We start from the raw sequence: 17,708 nt of genomic DNA, 5'->3' as shown, positions 1-17,708 counted from the left end.
ATGCTTTAAAGTCAACATGAAATCAAAATTTACCATATTTACTTTGTTTGCCTAAATTGATCGTTTTGTGGTTAAAGCTACACTGTGTAACTTTTTTAGTTTATTCTTAGCTGAAAACACTTAGTTCTTTCAAAAAATATATGTGCTCATTAATGTATATTTACTTCGTTCAAGTAATAAAGTATTCTCGTGAGTGTATAATATGCCATTGAAAATACATACGGGTGAGGGGTTCTAATGTCGGTCGCCATGTTGCCCCTCCATCTTGAAAGTACATTAGCCAAAGAGGGACATACCCGTTAATTCAAGCTTCGCCTTTCGCGTCTCCGCAATTCACTGGCACCGGCCCTGTTTTTATTTTTCCCTTTGCCTCTCCCTCTCCCTCTCCCTCCGGCACATCAGCTGATCTCTGCTCACGGAGAAAATGATATAGCCTACCATGTAAACTTTGCCTTACGCTAGTGATGTCGTACAATATACAGAATAACGCTAGCACTGATAAAAGTTGCTTTAATAAGATTAGCTTGCATTCGTCTGGGAACCTGATAGCTGATGTTAGCAATGAAATGGTAAAAAAATAACGAAAACATAAAATTATTGTTCATTTTACATAGATGTCATAACCTAAATGTTAACTGACAAATTAAATTACTGCAAATTATAATAGTTTTCTAAAGTAACCTCATCACTTGAAGGAATACTCATGGACGAGGTCGAACTGGAAGCCAAGTTAATCTTGGACTACATTGGCCACCGTAGGAGTTAAAACGAAATCGGAATTGAGAGGAACAGAAACTAATATTCACTGGATGGTCATATACCTTTTCACCGCTAGATGGGGGTAAAAATCACACAGTGTAGCTTTAACAATTCATCCATGCACAAGTCAATCCACACAAAAAAATTTTTTGGCTTCGTAATCTTTAATAAAAATCTGAAAATGCCCCTCCCCTCTGCATTGGAGGACCTTCCCTGATGACGGTTTGACGGTTTTGGTGTCCGCTTAACATCCGTAACCACGCCCCTCCAACTGACAGTAGACCGGCTGAATGAAACACCTACTTTTCTAGATCCAATCAGGTGCAAGTTGGAACAAAAAGCCACGCCCACTATTTTTCCTCATTTAGTATTCCGTTTCTTTGGGAAATACGTCACAACACTGAGATAAAGTCGGTTGCAACTTCCGGTTCACGCGGACTTTAAAGGGTAACTAAACCCTACAACTTTGTTTAGTTAAAGGGCACCTATTATGGAATTTTTAAATGTACCTTTCATGTAGTGTGTAACATAATATTTATAACAAGTATGGAGGAGATTCAAATTGTGCTGCAGTTGTTTGTGATGTATTGCGGACATTGAATGTGAGATGGCTGGGACGAACGCGCAGAAAATGTCCTGTTACACAAATATGCGTAATAAAGCCTGAACCTCGTCGTCGGTCCAGTGTTTTTTTAATAATTAAATTCCATATTTGCAGACAGACAACTCTTAATGCATGAAGCCACGAACCGCAATAGATTTTTTAAAATGCCGGTTAAATTAGAATGCTGCGTGGAGTCCTCCAGTCAATATGCGGCGTGAATACAACCAATCAGCACGTTCAGCGCACAAGTCCCACCCCCGAAAGTTCCTGAACTTTGAAAAGGACTACCTCGCCAGCAGGGACTTTCTGAGGGGGAAATATTTACCTGGAACTTCATTTAGACCCTGATTCCTGCGGTGTAAACACACCGAGTACCAGCCCAAAGTTACTAGTTCCTGGGGAAAGTTCCCGCGGTGGAAACGCGGCTAAAGATCTAAGTGAACAAAAACATCCTGCAAAGTTTGAAATATGAAAGTGCACCGTATATAAAGTTATTGTCTTTCAAAAGTAAGAGTCGACTCAGAGTCATTTTTATGAATCGTTAGAAGACCGAAGCTTTTTCTCTGACTAGATGACGTCAACTTGTCAAGTTATTTGAATACGATACGCCCACTTATTGCGCTCCAAGGCCAGCAGGGAAACATCATGGCGACGAGACGCTGTGTTCTGAAGTGCGACTCAAAAGCCAACTTTTTTCATCTGCCCAAGGAGGAGCATTTGAAGACTAAGTGGCTACAATTCATATATACAACTATACCACAGAAGTGTAGACCGAGCCTTGTGCTTTGTTCGCGTCATTTTGAAGACGATTGCTTTTTAAATGCACTCAAACTTGGATTCGCGATATTGAAGGAAGGTTCAGTTCCAAGTGTATTTGCATCCGCTTCCTCCTCCGTATCACAACCTGTAAGTGTTATTAATAATTGTTGCTTTTTTGTTTTATGTAGCATGCTTAATAATTATTTTGTTTGTTGTGTAAGCACCGTTAGCTTCTAGGTCTTCAATGACAATTGTATTGAGATATGTGAAGTGTTTGTCGTTGTTTTCGGAGTTGTCTAAAGAATAGAGTAATACCTCGTAGTAACGTAACTGCATTTTTTTTGTGTAAAAACGTTATGTTTATGCATCGGGCTAATGCAAACAAAGACTGATTGTGCTTTTACAATATGAACTCTGGGCTATGCTCGCTAACATTAAATTATTTATCTTATTTATCGTTTTTTACTACAAACTATAAAGCAGTGGACTATAATCATTATTATAACAAAATTTAATTGATAAAAGCATCATTGTACTCTGTGTTAAACAATAAGTATTATCTCTGTAAACACTGCTGGGTCATCTGACCAATCGCAGATTAGCGTCGGGCAAAGGAGGGGTTTGGAAAAACGAGTCGTTGAACGAATCATTTGGGAGTCGGTGAGCAAATCAGGTAAAAATAAATGCATATTATACGACAACAAAAGTGTTTGACATTGCATGCATGTAAAACTGTTGTTGGGGACTCCCACAACAACATTAGGAACATTTTAAATGTCATAATAGGTGCCCTTTAATGGTCAGTAAGAATGGGGCTTCATAAATGCTGTCACATTGATTCGAGTAAATTTTTTGACATTTGAGTATAAAGTGTTTTCATTTAAAAATATATGGTGTAAAAACGTCTGAGTGCTGCCCTCTTCAGGTTAAACGGAAGCTCCTGAAGTAGGGGAACTCTGTGACGTAGTGAACGTGATGGTACTCTGTCACACCCTTGGCAGCCCCTGGTATAAAAGCATCTGGTTCCATCAAAACCACTGTAGCGAGTCAGGAGTTGGAATTACGAGTGATGAAAACGACCAGGGTAGCGTATATTAGCATCTAGTTAGCATAGCATTTATATAGTTATTTATTTTGTGTAGCCTATGGTTAGTATGGTTAGAAGCATAGTTAGTTAGTAGTATTGCATCAGTTAGGATAGTGTAGATGTTTAGCGTTAGCTTTATCTGTGTTTAGTACAGTGTTAGGCTGGTATAGGTGTAGTGTTGCCGGTTGCAACAGCACTGCTGGACTGCATAACTTTCCACCAGACTTGGAAATTAGGCGCCAGTGGTTGCCTGCACTCGTGTGCCAAACGCTGCTCTTCCTGCATGGACTCCACCACCACCGGCGCGTTTTGCTGGATATTTTTTTCACATAGCGGCAAAATATGCTTAGCGTAGGTTAATAGAAATAATAATCCACTCAGATACTGGACCCATTCTCTCTTGCTTCGCTAGCATCGTCGGATGCTAATGCAAAGCTACTTGCGTCACTCCAGTCACTCTCCATCTTAGCGAGTCTGACAGCAGCTGTCAATCACTCCGTCACTGGGGTCTCACTGCAGGTCCCTCCCCAACAATTTAATTCTTGATTCAAAATCAATTGTTGATATCAAGAATTGATTTCTTACTAATAGAAATATGGCTATCATTTTGATATCAATAATTACATTGTTACTAGTAGAAATCTAATTCCTGATATCAATAACTATCATTTTACCTAGTAAAAATTGAATTGTTGATATCAAGAATTCATATCCTGGAAATGAATAAACACGGCTTGCCATAGTCTGCGCAGTCTGCCTAGCTTCAGCATATGGGGCTGTCACGTGACGAACGAACGACTTGAACCCGAGGACTCAAACAATTAACTAATTAATTCTGTTTCTGTATCCGGTACTATAGACTGCAAATGCAAAACTCAGTTTATGCGGATGTCACGGGATGAACGAACGGCTTAGATCGGGAGGTGAGGTTTCTTTTTCTCATAATTTGGCCTCTTCCTTGCATTGCAATTGTTTTCTTATTCTAAATGTGATCAACATTTGATGTGTTTGGGGAATTTGGTTATTAACATAGCCTATAACATTTTAAATGCAATCTGCTGAAATGAATTAAATGACTCGGGGGGAAAAGATTTGTTCATTTTGATGAACGAGATTCAAAGAACCGAGTCAGTAAAATGATCCGAACTTCCCACTTTAATCTGATGTGATGGGCAGGAACGCTCGCTGAGTCTGGCTCTCCAACGCAGAGAGCGCGTGACGATCATTTTAAAGGGTCCCTATGTTGTTGTGATACTTCATATGTCAATTTAAAATACATATACAAAACAGACGTTAATGCTTATCTAATAAATATAATCAAAACGTTTACTTGCATGACTATTGCAGAAGTTTTTTTACCACCATACCTGTGGTTTCAGGATGAGCCTGACAGACTTGACGAGCTGGATCAGTAAGCTTAACGGACGTGTGATTGCGGTCCCTTATCTGTCAGTGTTTGGTGTTGTAAAGGAACACATTCCAGTTTAGCCAAAGTGAGCAGAGATTCCTCGTGTGAACTGTGTGAACAGGGCCGATAGCATCAATGCTGGAAGACTGTGGAGGTGCTCCACTTAATAATTACAAGAGACAAACCAAGAAGCGCAGAGTAGACACTGAACAGGACTAAGATACTGTATAATAGTTGTTTGCCTTTTTGTCATAATACATTTGATTTATATAACCATTTTGCTCCTTAAGATAAACAGGACAGGTTTTATCTTTAGGGGAGACCGGGGATGGAAGTAAAACCTTTAGTTTGAGCATCAGTAACTCAGTGGTTGTTTGTGCTATATCTATATATTTGTGCTATATCTCTCATAATTTGATGCACGGTAGCCACATTTGTCTGCTAAAAATAAAACACACTTAGATTATGTGAGTTAAAGGATAATTCCTTTATCCTAAGTATTTAACACCTTGAGTCTATATTGTAGTTTGTTTTGGATGAACAAGAGTGGTGGACAACATTTTTTTGACAATGGTTCCTCTCTCGAGTTTTTGACTATAAAAGAATTGGCCATGGACCCATTTAACATTGGAGTCATTGGGCATGTCCGAAAATGTCATTAAAACGTACTCGGTTACTAACGTAACCTCGGTTCTCTCTAGAAGAGGGAACGAGTACTGTGTCGAAAGACGCTACGGGAAAGATTTATTTTCCGAGATTGAAGCCTAAAAATTAATCCTTCATTTTGTAAAATTTGTAAAACGCTTTTCTGTAGCATACAACCTTAGGCGGAGCAATTCGCGCGCCTATTGGCTGCTCCGCCAGAAAAGCACAGCCTATGCGAGTCCAGTGACGCTTGACCAATGAGGGCCCTCCCGCCGAAACGGGCGTGGTCTTGGCCTATAAATACGAGCATAGCTGTCTTCCACTCTGATTTTCGCCACTGAAGCGACGCAGCGTGGGCACGCACGGCCTGAGACGCAGTACTCGTTCCCTCTTCTAGAGAGAACCGAGGTTACGTTAGTAACCGAGTACGTTCTCTTACGTAGAGTTCTCTCGTACTGCGTCGAAAGACGCTACGGGAACCCCTGTAACACGCCGTGCGTGCTCTTGGACCGACACAGACACCCAAGGGCGCGCACGCCCTGGCATACAAGCGCCTACACCAAGAATGTATAGGGAGAGCGGCTAGAATTAGCATCATCCCTTCATAATAGTGCCCCTGAGGGCATAATAACATATATATGTAAATAAATAGATATATATGAGGGGTCATAGCATGCTCATGGGACACATTGTCAGTGAGTGATGCTTAAAACATTGGAATGACCTGGGCCGCAGCGCGGGGCAGGAACACCATACATAGTCTTCTAGACCGAGAGCAGTTTAGCCTGCAACGCAGGAACCTCTAGGTTATAGAACCTTATAAATGTAGACGGGGAGGCCCAGCCTGCCGCCATACAGATATCTTGTAACGAGATCCCGCTATACCAAGCTCACGAAGAGGCCATGCCTCTCGTAGAATGTGCTCTGATGCCCAGAGGGCATTCCAAACCTCTAGATGCGTAGGCTAGCGCAATGGCGTCCACTACCCATCGAGATAGACTCTGTTTCGTCGCACCTCGCCCTTTAGAGCGCCCACTAAACGAAACAAAGAGCTGCTCCGTCTGTCGAAAAACAGCGGAGCGGGACACGTAAGCTCTTAATGCCCTGGCCGGGCAAAGGGAGCTATTTCCGTCCTCAGAGGCCGGCAGAGCCGGCAGGGAGATGACCTGAGCCCTGAACGGTGTGTTGAGGGACTTAGGTACGTACCCATGCTTCGGTTTCAACACGACTACAGAGTCGTTAGGCCCGAACTCCATACAAGACGCTCTGACTTCACACGCTTCACTGAAGCAAGAGCCAAAAGAAAACACGGTCTTGAAAGACAGGTGTTTCATGTCAACTGAGTGAATAGGCTCGAAAGGGGCCCCTTTCATAGCGTTCAACACCGTAGAAAGGTCCCAAACGGGGACTGAAGGAGGCCTTGGAGGATTTAACCTCCTGGCTCCTCTAAGGAAACGGACCACCAGGTCGTTTCTGCCCAGTGAACGGCCAAGCGTTGGATTAACGAACGCTGATATGGCTGCCACATAGACTTTGAGCGTGGATGGGGTTCTCCCCTTATCCAATAGCTCTTGCAGGAAGGAGAGAATCTCCGTTTCCCCGCACTGAAGTGGTGACAGACCTTGGTCTGAACACCAACCAGAGAACACCGACCATTTGGAAGCGTAGAGCCGTCTAGTAGACATAGCTCTAGCCTGCTCGATCGTGTCTAACAATCCCCTTGGGAGGTTAGCGGGTACCCGTTTATGGCCCACATATGAAGGAACCAGAGATCCGGGCGAGGATGCAAAATCGAGCCCTTGGCCTGCGAGTGGAGGTCCCTCCTCACTGGAATCGGCCACGGGGCAGTGCTCTTCAGCCGCATCAAAACTGGGAACCAAGGTTGATTCGTCCAGTATGGAGCAACAAGTAGCACTGAGCATCCGCTTTCCCTGATTCGCTCCAGCACCTGAGGCAGGAGTGAGACAGGAGGAAAAGCATAGAGCGGACGGCGGGGCCAGACACTGGCCAGCGCGTTCACGCTCTTTGAAAAGAATTCCGGGCAGTGAGCGTTTTCCTGGTTTGCGAACAGGTCTATTTCCGCTCTGCCGAACGTTCTCCACAACAGGCGCACTGTCTGTTTGTGTAGAGACCACTCTCCTGTCCGAACGTTGTTCCGTGAGAGTCTGTCTGGGCCTACGTTCAGGTGACCTGGCACATGCATTGCTCTCAGCGAGCGCAGGTTGTGCTGGGCCCATAACAGGATGTGTTCCGTCAGCCTGAAGAGGTTTCGGGATTTCACGCCACCCTGGCGGTGTATATAGGCTACTACCGACATGTTGTCCGAACGGACCAGGACGTGGTGCCCTTTTATCCGAGGACGAAAGCGCCTCAGCGCAAAGTCCACCGCCATCATTTCCAGGCAGTTTATGTGCGGTAGTCTGACTCGTTCTGCCCACTGGCCAAAGAACGGTCTGCCTTCGAGCAGTGCTCCCCAGCCTGAGGTGGACGCGTCCGTGGACACCACCTTCAGGCTCGAGGAAGTCCCCAGGCTTACACCTGACCGGTACCAGTCTGACGCTCTCCATGGTGTCAGGGCTGAAATGCATTCCTGATTGACCTTGAGGCGATAACGACCGTGAACCCATGCTCGGCGCGGTACACGCGTTCTCAACCAGAACTGCAGTGGGCGCATGCGCAGCAGGCCCAACTGTAGTACTGCCGAGGCTGAGGCCATGAGGCCTAGCATTTTTTGAAATCTCTTGAGCGGCACTATATGACCGCTGCGGAAGGATTTCGCCATTTGCAGGGTGTTTCGCCTGCGCTGTGATGACAGCCGTGCTGTCATAGACAGTGAGTTCAGATCCAGTCCTAAAAAGGAGACCCTTTGACTGGGAAACAGTGAACTTTTCTCCCAATTGACTCTCAGACCTAAGCACTCGAGGTGATTGAGTATTAGGGTCTTGTGGCGAGTGAGTTCTGAAGGTGATTGAGCTAGAATCAGCCTGTCACAGTGTCTGGTTTGTGTTCCCTGGGTTAAACACTAGAGGTCCTCAGTTTTCACGGTGTCTAGGCATTTTCACTACGTTTCCCATGATCCTCTTTGTCACTGAGTGTTCATTGTGTTCAGCTGTTTCTCGTCACCTCGTTTAGCACTTGTGTATATATACCCTGTCAGTTTCAGTGTTTGTCACAGAGTCCTTGTTATGTATCACGCCACTTCCGAGTCCTGTTTTCTGGTTTGTTCCTGTTTTGTTTCTTGTTTTATGTTTGGATTGCTTCTTTGGTTTTGACCCCTGCCTGAACTGGATTTATGAGTACGGATTACCCTCAATAAATTAACTACTGCATTATTGGATCTTCCATTGTTTCCTTGAGTGTGGATCGTGACACAGCCAATCGTCCAAATAATTCAGAATTCGAACGCCTCGGAGTCTCAGGGGTGCCAGCGCCGCGTCCATGCACACTGTAAATGTACGAGGTGCTAGGGACAGGCCGAATGGCAGGACTGTGTACTGATATGCCCGGCCCTCGAAGGCGAATCTCAAAAATCGCCTGTGACGTGACGCAATTTGTATGTGAAAATACGCGTCTTTCAGATCTATTGCCATAAACCAGTCTCCTCGGCGAATCTGCGCGATGATTTTTCTGGTCGTGAGCATTCTGAACTTTTGGTTTGTTAGCGCTTTGTTCAGATGCCTGAGATCTAAAATGGGTCTGAGACCCCCGTCTTTCTTCGGTACCAGGAAATATCTGCTGTACAGACCCCCCTCGCTCTGAGCTTGAGATAAAGGCTCTATGGCCCCTTTGCTCAATAGCTTCGCTATTTCGGCTCGAAGTAGATGTGCTACTTCTGCTTTCACCGTGGTTTCGACTTTCTCCGTGAAACGGGGAGGGCGTCGATGAAACTGTAGCGAATAGCCTCTTTTTATAGTCTCTAGCACCCATTCTGAGACCCCGGGAAGTCTTTCCCATGCATCTGCACGCGTGACTAGGGGTTGAATGTAATCTGGGCCCTGGTCGCGAAATGGCGGCGACACGAGAGCAACCGTGTGCTGTAACATGGACGCCGTGGCGTCTGAGGCAGGGGGCACGTTTAACACAGCGGGTATCCCGCGCGCGCTCGACTCTCTGAGTTGAGAGAGAGCGCTCGGGGGGAGCCCCGTAGGGCTCGTTATGTTTGTGAATAAATGTGGGCGCGTGGTAGCGGGCACATTTATAACACCGGGGATACTGTGTTTTTGAACTGACTGACCGTGCGTTGGTTTCGTTTTTACAGAAAACCGCGGGACGTGCAGTGTGTAGTGGTTGTGGGCACTGGACAGTGGGCACGCTCACTACATGTGATGCACAATCGACATGAATCGATTTCTTTCGTGCAGACCCTGTGTTGTACGGGGCTGTGCTTGCACGGGTTGAAAAACCGGGCTCTGGTCGCGAAATGGCGGCGACACGAGAGTAGCCGTGTGCTGTAACATGGGCGCCATTGCAGCGTATGATGCGGGGGCGCGCTTAATCGAGCGGGCAGCCCGCGCGCGCTCATCTCTCTCAGCTGAACGAGAGAGCGCGCGGTGCGAGCCCCGTACGGCTCGGCATGTTTGAGAATAAATGTGGGTGCGTGAACGCGGGTACATTTATAGCACTGGGAGTACTGTCTATTAGAACTGACTGACCGTGCATCGGTTTCGTTTCATAGAAACCGTGTGACATGTAGCTTGTAGTGATTGTGGGCACTTGAAAGCGGGCACGCTCACTACATATGATGCACAATCGACATGAGTCGATTTTATGTGTGCAAGCCCTGTATTGTGTGGGGCTGTGCTTGTGTGTACGAATGGGCACTGGGTCGTGGGCATACAGTTACACACATTACACCATCGGCCGTGGCCGGGACACCGTGTAGCACAGAGAGTACTGTCTATCAGAACTGACTGACCACGCATTAGTTCCGTTTTTACAGAAACCGTGGGACATGCAGTGTGTAGTGATTGTGGGCACTGAAAAGCGGACACGTTCACTAACTTACATGTGATGCACAATCGACATGAGTCGATTTTATGTGTGCAAGCCCTGTATTGTGTAGGGCTGTGCTTGTGTGTACGAATGGGCACTGGGTCGTGGGCATTACGGATACACGCATCACACCATCGGCCGTGGCCGGGACACCAGAAAATACATTTTCAGATTTACCTGGGACGTCGTGAAAACGGCGTTTGTGTGCAAGCAAACAGGCATTGATGCCGGTTTGGTGACTGCAGAATACACTGGCACGGTCGCGTATGTTGGGACTGTGCGAGCGAGACATTTTAGTGAAATCCGGCTGCGGCGGGATTTTAACACTGTAGCTTTCCTCGAAGCAGAAGTGCGCATCCTGGCTGAAAACGGGGCTTTCCGGGACTCCGCGATTTCTTCGTGAATTCAGGAAGAAAAAGGCGCGGGTCGTGAGGACGGTAACGTACGTTCCTCTGCAGAAAAGCAGCCATCCAGCCGGTAAGTGCATCGATGCTGGTCTTTCTCCGTCGACGCTCACGAGCGGCGGGGGAGGGGAGATCCCCGGAGAGAACAGTAGTCGTCCTCCACAGATGCGGCTTCACCTTCCTCGTCCATGACGGACGCGGCGGCACACAGCGGCCCTTGTCCGTCGGTCAGAGAGTCCAGCGAAGCGGGCGGAGAAGCTGGCGGCAGCAGCGGCGAGCACCTCGTGGTGAAGGGAGGTTCCGGGCTCCGCTGAGCACGGCGCTTTTCACGGCGCGGCACTGCAGCGGGCGGAAAGATGCAGCTTCAGTAAATGAACAATTTACAATTTAGCACAAAAACAATTGTGTGTGTGTGTGTGTGTGTGTTTGTCTGTACTGTATTCCTGTTACATAACTGTTCAGTCACTACATGTTTCTTTCCCCCGATTTTATGTGAATTTTGGGATATCCCATGAAAAACGCTGGATGTAAATGCCGAGATGCATGTATATTCTACAAATGTGCATAAAAACAAATTGTATGTGCTCAATTGAGGCGGTTAATGTTTTTTTCCCGATATTCACCACAAATCCCTCAATGTGCAACAAAAAACTCACATGATTTTGTCTAAACCGGGTTGGTTGTATAATTTTTAATTAACTGTTAAAACTACCCCCTGGGTAAGTCATGAATGCAAAGCATCAAATTAGACTAGAGAAATAGCTACTTTAGATTATGCAAATCAAATAACCGTATAATGATTGCTGGGCAAAAAATAATCGTGATTTTTTTTTTTACTTTCCCTCCTGAAAATATTTTTTTAGGTCATAAAATGTTCAACGTTGCTCTCAGTCACATGCCACTTCTCCTGTGAGCTCAAAAGGCTGATGGTAGTGTATGACGTTGCTGACATAACCACAGCTCTGTTCTGACGTGTCAAACTGACAGTGTTACAACACTCCCTGGTCTCCCCTTATGCATTGATGTAAAATGTAAAAACTGAAATTTTTTGGAAACAGTAGCCAACCAATTGTTTTAAAGTGGTGCTATAATCCCCCCTTTTTACAAAATGTAAAATAAGTCTTTGATGTCTCTAAAGTGTGTATGTGAAGATTTAGTTCAAAATACCCCACAGATATTTTTATATATCATGTTAAAATTGTCACTTTTCGAGGGTGAGCAAAAACGCACCGTTTTGTGTGTGTTCCTTTAAATGCAAATGAGCTGCTGCTGTCGACACAGGGGGCGGAGTGTGTGTGTGTGTGTGTGTGTGTGTTCTGTTCTGTGTCTCTCTACAAACAATGGAGCTGTGAGTTTAATTCCTTCAAAAACAGCAATGATACACACCTTGTTGCTGAGAAATATAATGTAGCGATTCAGTATTAAAGCTTTTTTTTATTAATAAAAGTCACGTGTGTGTGTGTGCGTGTGTGTGTGCATGCGTGTGTGTGTGTGTGTGTGTGTGTGTGTGTGTGTGTGAGTGTGTGTGTGTGTGTGTGTGTGTGTGTGTGTGTGTGAGTGTGTGTGTCTGTGTGTGTGTGTGTGTGTGTGTGTGTGTGTGTGTGTTACCCCCTTGTTGCTGAGAAATATAATGTGGCGATTCAGTAACAAAGGTTTTTTTATTACTAAAAGTCACGGGACTGTGTGTGTGTGTTTGTGTGTTTGTGTGTGTGTGTATATGTGTGTGTGTGTTACCCCCTTGTTGCTGAGAAATATAATGTAGCGATTCAGTAACAAAGCTTTTTTTATTAATAAAAGTCACGGGACAGTGTGTGTGTGTGTGTGTTTGTGTGTGTGTGTGTGTGTGTTACCCTCTTGTTGCTGAGAAATATAATGTAGCGATTCAGTAACAAACTTTTTTTATTACTAAAAGTCACGGGACTGTGTGTGTGTGTTTGTGTGTTTGTGTGTGTGTGTGTGTGTGTATATGTGTGTGTGTGTTACCCCCTTGTTGCTGAGAAATATAATGTAGCGATTCAGTAACAAAGCTTTTTTTTATTAATAAAAGTTACGGGACTGTGTGTGTGTGTGTGTGTGTGTGTGTGTGTTACCCTCTTGTTGCTGAGAAATGTAATGTAGCGATTCAGTAACAAACTTTTTTTATTAATAAAAGTCACGGGACAGTGTGTGTGTGTGTGTGTGTGTGTGTGTGTTACCCCCTTGCTGCTGAGAAATATAATATAGCGATTCAGTAACAAAGCTTTTTTTATTATTAAAAGTCACGGGACAGTGTGTGTGTGTGTGTGTGTGTGTGTGTGTGTGTGTGTGTGTGTGTGTGTGTGTGTTACCCCCTTGTTGCTGAGAAATATAATGTAGCAATTCAGTAACAAAGCCTTTTTTTATTAATAAAAGTCACGGGACTGTGTGTGTGTGTGTGTGTGTGTGTGTGTGTGTGTGTGTGTGTGTGTGTGTGTGTGTGTGTGTGTGTGTGTGTGTGTGTGTGTGTGTGAAAGCAGGGCATATATAGAACAGACTGGAAATTCCTACCAGCCAATCAGAACCGAGAAACTTCCCCTCCCTCTTGCAGCATCTCTTCTCTGATGACGAGGGCGGGGCTATAACCTGTCACTCACATGAGATCAAATCACAGTGATGGCAGCCGCCATCGACGAGAGCTGAAGCTGCGTGATCCTCACAGGCAGGAAACACAAGCACGTGGTCCCCGTCGCTGAGCGGGGCTCTACACGAGCCACAGGAGGTGCGAGGCATCTTGAAAAAGACGCTCGGCTCTTTTAGTGGTGGAAAAACTGTGTGTCGCGACGGCGAACACACACACAAAACACACACACATAATGTAAAGGATATTCCACGCCGGAGAAGCGCAGCAGGGAACGGCGGCTGAAGGCGGCGATGACCAGCGGCTTCAGGTAAGAGGCGCGTCCTGCTGAGGTGCTTGTTTCAGACGGCTGTGGCGGCTCGAATCCAATCCAACGATGCGTGCAGCTTCGTGAATTAAGAAAAATCGGTGTGTTAGACAGCTATGCTCGTATTTATAGACCTAGGCCACGCCTGTTTCGGCGGGAGATGACGCAGAATGGGCGCGAAGCGCCCTCATTGGTCAGCGTCTCTGGCCTCGCATAGGCTGTGCTTTTCTGGCGGAGCAGCCAATGGGTGAGCGATATTGCTCCGCCTAGGGTTGTATGCTACAGAAAAGCGTTTTACATGTTTACAAAATTAAGGATTAATTTTTAGGCTTCAATCTCGACAAAGAAATACTTTCCCGTAGCGTTCTTTCGACGCAGTACGAGAGAACTCTACGTAAGAGAACTACAACCATCCAATCAAAATCAAGCCCCGCCCAACATTTGTTCTTGTCCTAGAAGCGGTTTCACTCGCATAGGCTACTGTATGTCACAGAAGGGAAGACTGTCAAAACTTCTGTTTCATGCCAATTGTAATATTTTTTTTATATATATATATTAATAAAGCACAATGCCCCTTTGAAATATGTGACATGTTTGGTTTATATTGTGACTGATGGGAAAGGAAGGAGAATTTATACTTGTGTATTTCTGTGATCCTCGTTCCTCGTGGGGCAATAAGATACTGATGTGTCCCTCAAGATGGATGACTTCAGTCGATTTCAAAGTCGCGGACTGGGGGACGGAGGAAATGAGCAAGCATCAATTTCAGTATTTAAGAGCATCCGTTGGGACACTGATACACGGTAAACACAAAAATTGAGTGTTCATCAGAAGGGTCCAAGACCATAGGACTATTGTCACACTTGAAACACGAATACACACAAAAAAATGAATGGATTCGAGGAGTTTTATGGTTGATATTAAAAAAAGTAACAAATCCTTCCCTCTCGAGTCAATCTGACCCCCTTAGGAATGAATGTAATGCGAGGAATGCTTCAGTACACATAGAAAAACCTAAACATGCTCAATTTAAACTAAAAATGCTAAAACTTTACCAAAGAATGATTTTATAATGTCTACATGTGTGTTTGAATGCTGAAGAACTGACTTTAGGACCCAGAGGAACACCTCGTTCCTCCATATAGAGCTATAAGGCCATCTAGTGGCTAGAGTCATGAAATATCATGTTATATTATTATTTTCCAATAACAAGATGTCGACAAAGACACACTATGTAAGATATTTTGAGCTGAATTAAAAGGCTTATGCATGAAATCATGAGTTATTTTGAATTTAAGTTGAAAGAATGTGAGGAATGTGCTTATATAACTATTTATTTATTATATATTGATCAAATCTAGTAATTTAAAGGTAAATAAAATTTAAAATAACAAAAAAAAATCTCCAAAAACAATTGCATTAAAACATTTTTTTTTCTATTCTTTAACAGTTGTCAATACATTACAAGGCTATACTTATAAAAATGAGTACGCTCTTAAATGTTAAGCCTCCAAAAGGGGTTTTCACAGCGATGCCATAGAAGACCTGGCCAAACAACCTTTAATATAACAGTTAACATTACTATTTTTTCTTAGTGTGAAGAACATTTTAGTAATCTAAAGAATCTTTTTCGACTGTAAAGAAATCTATGCGATGTAAAGATTCAATGGATGTTAAAAGTTCTTCATGGAACCATCAATGCCAATAAAATAATTTATTTTAAGAGCGTAACGTTAAAGGGATAGTTCACCCAAAAAATTAGAATCATCCCATAATTTACTCACCGTCAAGCCATCCTCGGTGTTTATGGCATTCTTCTTTCTGCCGAACACAATCGGAGTTATACTAAAAACATCCTGGCTCTTCCAAGCTTTATAATGGGAGTGAAAAAAGTGCATCCATCATAAAAGTAATCCATACGATACGGCTCCAGGGGGTACTAGAGGCCTTCTGGAGCGATGCGTTTGTAACGGCGAGTCAAGCTCCGGTGGATGAGTGACCTCTGACCCGACGCCTGACGAGTGACCTTTGACCCGGCGCCTGACGAGTGACCTTTGACCCGACACATGATGAGTGACCTTTGACCCGACGCGTGACTAGTGACCTCTGACCCGATGCCTGACGAGTGACCTTTGACCCGACACATGATGAGTGACCTTTGACCCGACGCGTGACTAGTGACCTCTAACCCGACGCCTGAGGAGTGACCTCTGACCCGACGAGTGACCTCTGACCCGACGAGTGACCTCTGACCCGATGCCTGACGAGTGACCTTTGACCCGATGCCTGACGAGTGACCTCTGACCTGACGCCTGACGAGTGACCTCAGACCCGACGAGTGACCTCTGACCCGACGAGTGACCTCTGACCCGATGCCTGACGAGTGACCTTTGACCCGATGCCTGACGAGTGACCTCTGACCTGATGCCTGACCTCAGACCCGACGCTTGACTAGTGACCTTTAATCCCGACGCTTGACTAGTGACCTTTGACCCGGCGCCTGACGAGTGACCTCTGACCCGACGCCTGACTAGTGACCTTTGACCCGATGCCTGACGAGTGACCTCTGACCTGATGCCTGACCTCAGACCCGACGCTTGACTAGTGACCTTTGACCCGACGCTTGACTAGTGACCTTTGACCTGGCGCCTGACGAGTGACCTCTGACTCGACGCCTGACTAGTGACCTTTGACCCGACGCTTGACTAGTGACCTTTGACCCGGCGCCTGACGAGTGACCTCTGACCCGACGCCTGACTAGTGACCTTTGACCCGACGCCTTTAGATTTTTCTTTTATGCCAAAAATCATGAGGATATTAAGATCATGTTCCATGAAGATATTTAGTAAATCTCCTACCGTAAATATATAAAACATGTATTTTTGTGAGTGAGTGCAGCACAATCGTGAACATAAATGCACAACTTTAAAGGAGATTTTCTCAATGTTTACATTTTTTTGCCCCTTAGATTCCAGATTTACAATAGTTGTGTCTCGACCAAATATTGTCCTATCAAAACAAACCACACATCAATGGAAAGATTATTTGTTCAGCTTTCAGATGATGTATAAATCTAAATTTAGAAAAAATTTACCCATGTGACTGGTTTTGTAGTCCAGGGTCAATATATATTTTTTCTGCAATCATACACTATGGGAGTGAAAAGCACATTTCTCTGAAGGCGTGCCTTTAGCTCCATCATGTACCCGCTGTGTAACATTAGCAACACATTATCAGCTGTTCGACAACGTAGTGAAGCCAAAGGCTAATCATGTTAATTACCGTGAGTCCGATGTTGTAGAGAGCGATACACAAAACGCCACTTGTAGACGAGCCTGTATCATTCACTCTTACACTTCTTCCTTCTGGTTCAAACATTTATGGCTGAAATAAACCAGTATTTCTACTACAGGTATTCTGAGCTCGAGAGTGAGTGGAGGCGGGGCTCATTTCATATTCAAGAATCTATACTTTCTCAAGAATCTGGGCAAAGGTGTAGAGTTACTTTCAAGTAATTTTAAGGCATGAAGAATTTATTTTTACAGGAAAAAACGTTAGACAGAATAGCACAAACACAACTTAAAGCTACACTGTGTAACTTTTTTAGTTTATTCTTAGCTAAAAACACTTAGTTCTTTCAAAAATATATGTGCTCATTAATGTATATTTACTTCGTTCAAGTAATAAAGTATTCTCGTGAGTGTATAATATGCCATTGAAAATACATACGGGTGAGGGGTTCGAATGTCGGTCGCCATGTTGGCCCTCCATCTTGAAAGTACATTAGCCAAAGAGGGACATACCCGATAATTCAAGCTTTGCCTTTCGCGTCTCCGCAATTCACTGGCACCGGCCCTGTTTTTATTTTTTCCTTTCCCTCTCCCTCCGTCACATCAGCTGATCTCTGCTCACGGAGAAAATGATATAGCCTACAATGTAAACGTTGCCTTACGCTAGTGATGTCGTACAATATACAGAATAACGCTAGCACTGATAAAAGTTACTTTACTAAGATTGCATTCGTCTGGGAACCTGATAGCTGATGTTAGCAATGAAATGGTAAAAAAAATAACGAAAACATAAAACTATTATTCATTTTACATAGATGTCATAACCTAAATGTTAACTGACAAACTAAATTACAGCA

The sequence above is a fragment of the Phoxinus phoxinus genome (assembly GCF_949152265.1).
Source record: "Phoxinus phoxinus genome assembly, chromosome: 15".
Taxonomy (NCBI): Eukaryota; Metazoa; Chordata; class Actinopteri; order Cypriniformes; family Leuciscidae; genus Phoxinus; species Phoxinus phoxinus.
Note: the sequence above shows the minus strand (reverse complement) of the source record.